The sequence below is a fragment of the Nicrophorus vespilloides genome, unplaced genomic scaffold (assembly GCF_001412225.1).
Source record: "Nicrophorus vespilloides isolate i.1.1-1 unplaced genomic scaffold, Nicve_v1.0, whole genome shotgun sequence".
NCBI lineage: Eukaryota > Metazoa > Arthropoda > Insecta > Coleoptera > Silphidae > Nicrophorus > Nicrophorus vespilloides.
This window is the reverse complement of record NW_017100098.1, coordinates 876,464-883,050: the sequence shown is the minus strand read 5'-3', so window position 1 is coordinate 883,050 and position 6,587 is coordinate 876,464. Positions and strand designations below refer to the sequence as shown.

The window sequence follows — 6,587 nt, the reverse complement described above, 5'->3', positions numbered from 1 at the left end:
TTTTGCAAAATAATTCCGTTTTTAAATTATAAATTCAACACATATTATTGACCTAAATGGTCAATGTTATTTTTTCTTCAATAAATTTAATCGGTGTTGATCTGCAGAACTATTATGATGAAGGATAATTACAAAAATTCGATTTGTGGTATATATAATAAATTATATACGATTTGCAAATCTCAACAATTAATAGAAAAAAATCAGTTTACTTAAAATATTTATATTTTTTAAATGTATGTTCGTATTTTAAGAGTAAAGAAGTATATTATAAGATTTGCGATTTTTAAATTTTCTACTTCTTATGTAACATTAAAAAAAATCTGTCTAAAACTCTGGAAATATACTTATCTCCATATAATAACGATATTTTCTTTCAATAGACAGTACTAAGGTTTATAATTTGATGTTAGCTATATTCAAAGTATATGATAATTTTCAACACTTACATTTTCACGTATACTTCAAAATTAAATGCATTATTTGAAAAGTAGCCTAAGTCTACTTAATTATTGATGAAGGTAATTTTAATTATTTAGTATATGTTTCGCAAGTGTTCAATTAAATCACAGGTGTTTGGTGCAGGTGTTCAATTATTTTATTGTGCAGGTGCAAATATTTATATTTTTTTCAAATAAAACTAAATCAAAACCAATTGTAATTTACTAATTCACTCATCGTTATGCAGATGTGGCGTCACGAATGACGTGAGATATCGCGACGAAGTCAGTCGCGTTTTCGTAACCATATATGGATTTGTTTATTGCTTGCAGCTTCAGCTGATTCGTCGTGATCTACGCCACTGCGTTTTCGTAAGGTAATTAAATAAAATAATTTCCTAATTGTCAATTTTTAAATGAGAAAGTAATTAAAAACATTCGATTATTTTTATTTGGAATAAATTTACTTACACGTTGATTGCAAAATTTATTTATATTTTAAAATTAACAATAATTTATGTAATTATTATTTTTCTGTTTGAGGCAATTTTATTCATTTGGAATAAAATTATTAATTTCTCATTTAAGAATAACCATTAGGAAATTATTGTATTTAATTACCTTACGAAAATGCGACGTAGATCATGACGAAACAGCAACAAACACTAAAAACATTTCTTATTTGTGCGACGCGATGTATAAGCGGTGGCTGCGCGCACTATACTAATTTTTATTAGGCACAAAATCTTTATTAGGCTACAAATCCTTATATGGTTACGAAAATGCGACAGGCTTCGTCGCGATATCTCACAGCGGTACTAAAACATATAAATTCGTTGTGCAATACCTGCGTAACGATGAGTCATCTGCAGGTGCGCTACTTGTATGCGTGGCGATATCTCACAGCGGTACTGAAAAGTTTAAATAAATTAGAAAATAATTTGAAATACATTTTTTGCAAAATAATTCTGTTTTTAAATTATAAATTTAACACATATTATTGACTTAATAACTTTTAATTTTATTGAAATGTAAAGTTTTAAACGTATCGATTTAAGAATAAATGGCAGTAATCTTGTTTATTTTTACAGTCATAACACACATTGCAATAATATATGTACTACACAAATATATATGAATATATAAGAGAATTGTAAATAAATATAAAAAGGTGCGATGTTTGTATTAACCAATTATTAGTAAAGTAATAAAGTCTGAGAGGACTAAATAACAGAAATATTAAAAAAGTATAAATTAAATAGTGCAGATTTACTACTATTATTTTATTGTGGAAATTCAAATGAAAAAAAAAAATTCGTAATATTATTTTTTAATTCTGTATTAATTATGGAAAAAACGAATAGTTTCAAGATTTTTCAATACAAAAGTATATTGATTGATAATAGCTGGAAATTAATTGAAATGTTACATATTATAAATATACTTGATTTTTTCTTAATAGAATATTTTGTTAAAATGTACTTAAAGCTAATAAATTTTGAATGTTTTATGAAAATATATATATTTTTTTTATAAAGCAATCTATCTACAAGCAAAAGAAAGAAAGAAAAACAGAAAACTAGATTTTGCGTTAATTAAAGAAAAAATAAAAGTGTTTAGTGGAGATTGATCCAGTGACCAAAGTCCACATAATGCTTATAAAAGTAAAACTTAGGAACACATAAAAGCAAATAAGTCTTGTTTTGAATTTAGACATTACTAACACTAACTTGAAAGCGATTGGGGAGGTCCTGTGGTTTAAAACGTTTCAGTCTTTGACGGTGAGATTCAGTATCTGTTAGCTCAGTTACAAGTTGGTTTGGATGGTCCTCCAACCGATGTTGGTATTTACTGCTGAGTTCCGTTATCTCATCCTGTATAAATGTATTCGTTAGTCGAGAACCAGGGATCATTGGCAATTGCTCTGAGTGTTTTTGACTGGAACCGCTGTATAATATCAATACTTGTATTACAAGCAGATCTCCACCGTTGTAATCTATATCGGTTTTATGATTGTTTTGTATATTTAAACTTTGTTTTCAGCTGAGGTGGATGAGTACCTACCCATCAGCCAATGTAATCGTTTTACTGTCAGTCCCAGTTGTTTTCTCTCTGTTGTGATATGTTTTTTCCAGGTGAGTCGACGATCCAGATGCATGCCAAGATACTTAGCATCATCAGCCTGTGTGTAGGGCACTTCCATTCAGAGTAACAGTTGGACAAGTTTGTCGACGTATTGTGTACGTTACTTGCACTGACTTCGTTTCATTTGCCTAGATTCTCCACTTTTTGAATGTTCGATACTCTTCAGACTTCTTTGAAGTATCTGTGAGACCGTAGTTCAGTTTTGATGGGATGCTAGAACAACGGTGTCATCAGCAAATGTGGCTATAGTGGCGTGCTGAAGAGTTGGTAGATCAGCCGTGAAGATCAAATAGAGTAAGGGTCCAGAAATACTTCCCTGCGGGACACCAGAGAGGATTGGGAGTAGCGAGGTCACCTTGTGCTTGACCTGAAAGTGCCTCCCAGTCAATTACGATTTTAATATGAAAATAAATGAAAAATATTATTTGAATCTGGAGAAAGCATGACTTTCTGTAGATGTGAATTTTGTTTTTTTTTGTAGGTGGTAGTAAAATTGATAGGAAGAGTGTGTAGGTAAATAAATGTACACGAATTTTATGAATACTTGAGGCTAATTAAAGGCGGTTGAAATGTTAATTGAAGGAGCTAGCCTTGGCGGCATAATTTTCATTTTCGTCCCCTTAAGTATAAAACAGTTTTTGATGTGCGCTCGTGAAACATGCATGTGTAGCCGTTTTAATTAAATTTATGGACTTTTTGCAAAGACGGCGGTGGCAGTGGTTGACACTGTCTCCTGCGCGCGCGAAGAAGTTTTCTTTCAGAGGAAGACAGCATCACTCGCAGATCGTCCATCCTCTGTTCACTTTTTTCCTCCCTGGACCATAAAATTCCGGTCTTGGACTGCGCCATCAGAAACGCATTAGGACTTCCAGTTCTTGCTACCTTTTACATTAATTACGAAACTCACAAGAAGTTTTAACAATAAACCGTGAATAAGTCCGTTTCTATTTAATTTAATGCATATTTTTTATTTTCTGCTATATTTTATTGTTGGTACTAAATATATTATATGGCCTCTTATATATGCGAAGCCCTATATATACATAATATTTTATTAGATTTAATATTGCATAAACGTCAAGCTATTATGTAAGTGTCACTATGCCTATAAAATATCATATTTCCAGTGAGACGGTAATGTCGAACTTAAATTCATGAATTAATTTAATAATAAAATTATACTTTATATAAAATATGTTATGGCATATATCCAGGCATATATCCAATGTAAATGTTTCTATAACATGATGGATTGATGAACAATAGTAATTTTGAGATTTTGACACAAAATATGTGTCCACTTCGTGACTTGTAAGAAAACCGTGATCTAATATAAATGATGTGCTTGTCATGTGTCAAATTATTTCTTGTGACATGATAACCAATTACATTAAGAATAAAAAAATCCTCAATTCGATTCAGCACAAATTCACCAATGTTTTATGTTGTTTTCTGAAAAGTTATTAAATGAGTACACATAAAATGTTGTGTTAATAAAATGTTCTGTACTGTATAACAAATTATTATATCTGTTATTTCTTTAGCAAATCTAATTATAGAACTATTATATTTCTTTATAAAACATTTTTGAAAAGTTGATTTGTTTTGAGCGAATATATAAATTTATGTTATTTTATTATTAATTATTATAAATTTGTACACAAATAACATAAACATAAATAATAATGAACCAAAAAATATCAATTTTATAAAGTTGATTACTTTTGTTTGAAAATGTAAGTTTTCCTTCGTTTCATGAAATATTATTCTTATCACGTTATCAAAGTTCTTTTTTAGGATCTATAATTGTTCAATTTCGAAGGCGCTTTATGTTGGGGTGGATGTGATTTCGGTCGAAGAAGCGCGATGATAAATCACGTTTCGGCAATTAATAAAAATCCCTGAACGTAATAAATAACTGGTCTGAATGAAGGCTGGATTTTGATACGGGCAGGAAGCAGAAAGAAATTAGATAACTGAAGACTAACTTGAACGTGTCCAAGATATATGGATCAATCCTTCCATCGGGATCGGAGGATAAATTCGACCGTGCGAATAGCTTGCAGTATTTATACCACTTTCAAAGGACTTATTCGACATATATGAAGAACACGCTGCAAGAAGCTACGGTTTTTGAAATTTAAAAATAATTTTCGTAATTATTCTATAAAATTCATATAATGTTTATATCAAATCGATATTGATATTTATGTATGGGAATCTATTACAATATTTGCATATTATATTATTCAAAGCTGGGAACTATCGTAGACAGGTTTATTAGATTATGTATTCTCATATATACCAATGAATATACCAAATATAATGAATAAGTAGCTTAGATGTTTAAGTTCTTGTCAAACTAATGCAAGCAAAGATTTTGCCTATAATAGCCGTTATTAACAAGGGTCGAGATACTACTCGAACGAATGACATAAAGCTTAGAGAATATCTATAGTGTTACGTTGAGACAGATCACGATCAATAATTTTGTAAATATGATGTTATCACGTAAATAGAGATCTCTGAATAAACAAATTTGTATGAAATATAGTAATTTACTTGCAGTATATCCAATAAATCTATTCAATTTCCTCGGTCAGTTTCCATTAAATTCACTTCTCCGTCACGTATAGGCACGTTTATAGACAGTATTGTCGTTAGTGAATGTGTTTAGATTACATATGACCTGAATCCAATCGGACCATCAAATATGTAAACGATGCCAGGTAGATTTCTAGAATTACCATAAGACATTTGAAATATATTGCTATTTATTTAGTTCATTAAAACTATTTTTATTAGTGCTTTAAAATTATTAAAATCTGGATTTGATTTGTCTAAATAAAACTTTTTTCTTTTTTTTCTTCTCCACCTACATTCTTCATTTAGTTGTCATTTGTTGTCAGTATCCGCAAATGCAAATAATTCTATGACAGGTTTACCAACCACATTGTAATTATGTGAAACTGTCAGTTTTAGTGTCATCGGATTAGAAACTATTGGTTACCAAATAATTTAGTGTCACGAAAAGTGTGCTGTATAATGAATCGATTTTTGTAATCTGCTTAAAGAGTGAACATGCTTCTGTTTAGTTTCCATTTGCAAAGGTACTTTGGCCAATTGTTTTCGACTTTGGGGTCGAGCAAAACCGGGACGCCAACCGTGGGTTTTAGGATGGTGGCAGTGGCCCCGTTTGTTTCCGTTTATAGCGAAGCCTCCTTTCCATATCGATTCCAAAACTTTTCGCTATCGCCTTTTGACCCCAACGAACGACGGCAGCAGCGGGTCAGCAGTAATGTAATCTGCAGGAAATTATAAACAAACCTTAACTAATTATCGACCAGAGCGAATCGAATTAAATTTTTAATTATACAGTTTAATTTCTTCCGATGTGGAAATGTATGTTAGTTAACTATTGTGCTTGCTCTCAGTTCAACCATTTTGTTTTTATTTTTTCCATTTACTTTCTACTCTCCGTTTTTCCTCTTATTTTTCTTGATATTTTTGTTGTTGTTGTTGCAGGCTGTTCCAATTAGTTAGTCCTAAAGACTGCAATTTTTCCTGCCGCTCGATGGCGTTTTGTTTTTTCTTTCCGTTGGCTGCAATTTTAATTATTTGCGGCCGTGGCTCTGCACTACATAACACGTGACTTCCGTCTGTATTTCCGCGTCCGGTTTCGCTCAATTATTAAAACGACCGGAATGCATAATTTACATTATTGCGGCTACAAATCCATCAATTATACGAAGCCAAGAAAACGAATGAAAAACACATGTAGGTCGGAAACGTAAGAAGCTAGCTAGCTAAGTATGCAGTATCGCAGAAGATGATGTATTTTTTCATAAACAAACAATTTATTCGTAAGGTTGCTATTCAAAAATAAATTATCGTCAAATTATAAAAATACCTGAATATGGGTTCAATATGTTGAAAGTTTAAAAAAGGGTAAGAACGAACTTTTTTATCTTCCACAAGAGGAAAAAAGTAGGGAAAGACGTT

The 6,587-nt window shown here is 31.1% G+C and overlaps 1 protein-coding gene across 3 annotated transcripts in view; it reads left to right on the top strand.

Annotated features, from left to right (window-relative positions):
- The window catches only part of LOC108567857 (KH domain-containing, RNA-binding, signal transduction-associated protein 2-like), an 88,669-nt gene that overhangs the window by 1,229 nt on the left and 80,853 nt on the right, over window positions 1–6,587 (top strand). Inside the window, exon 1 of one of the 3 annotated variants that reach the window (XM_017928564.1) lies at window positions 1,224–1,348. The exons of the other annotated variants lie outside the window; for them this stretch is intronic. The gene's annotated coding sequence lies outside the window, so the exon portion shown is untranslated. Of the gene's footprint in view, window positions 1–1,223; window positions 1,349–6,587 lie in introns of those variants that run through there. 3 annotated transcript variants of the gene reach the window in all.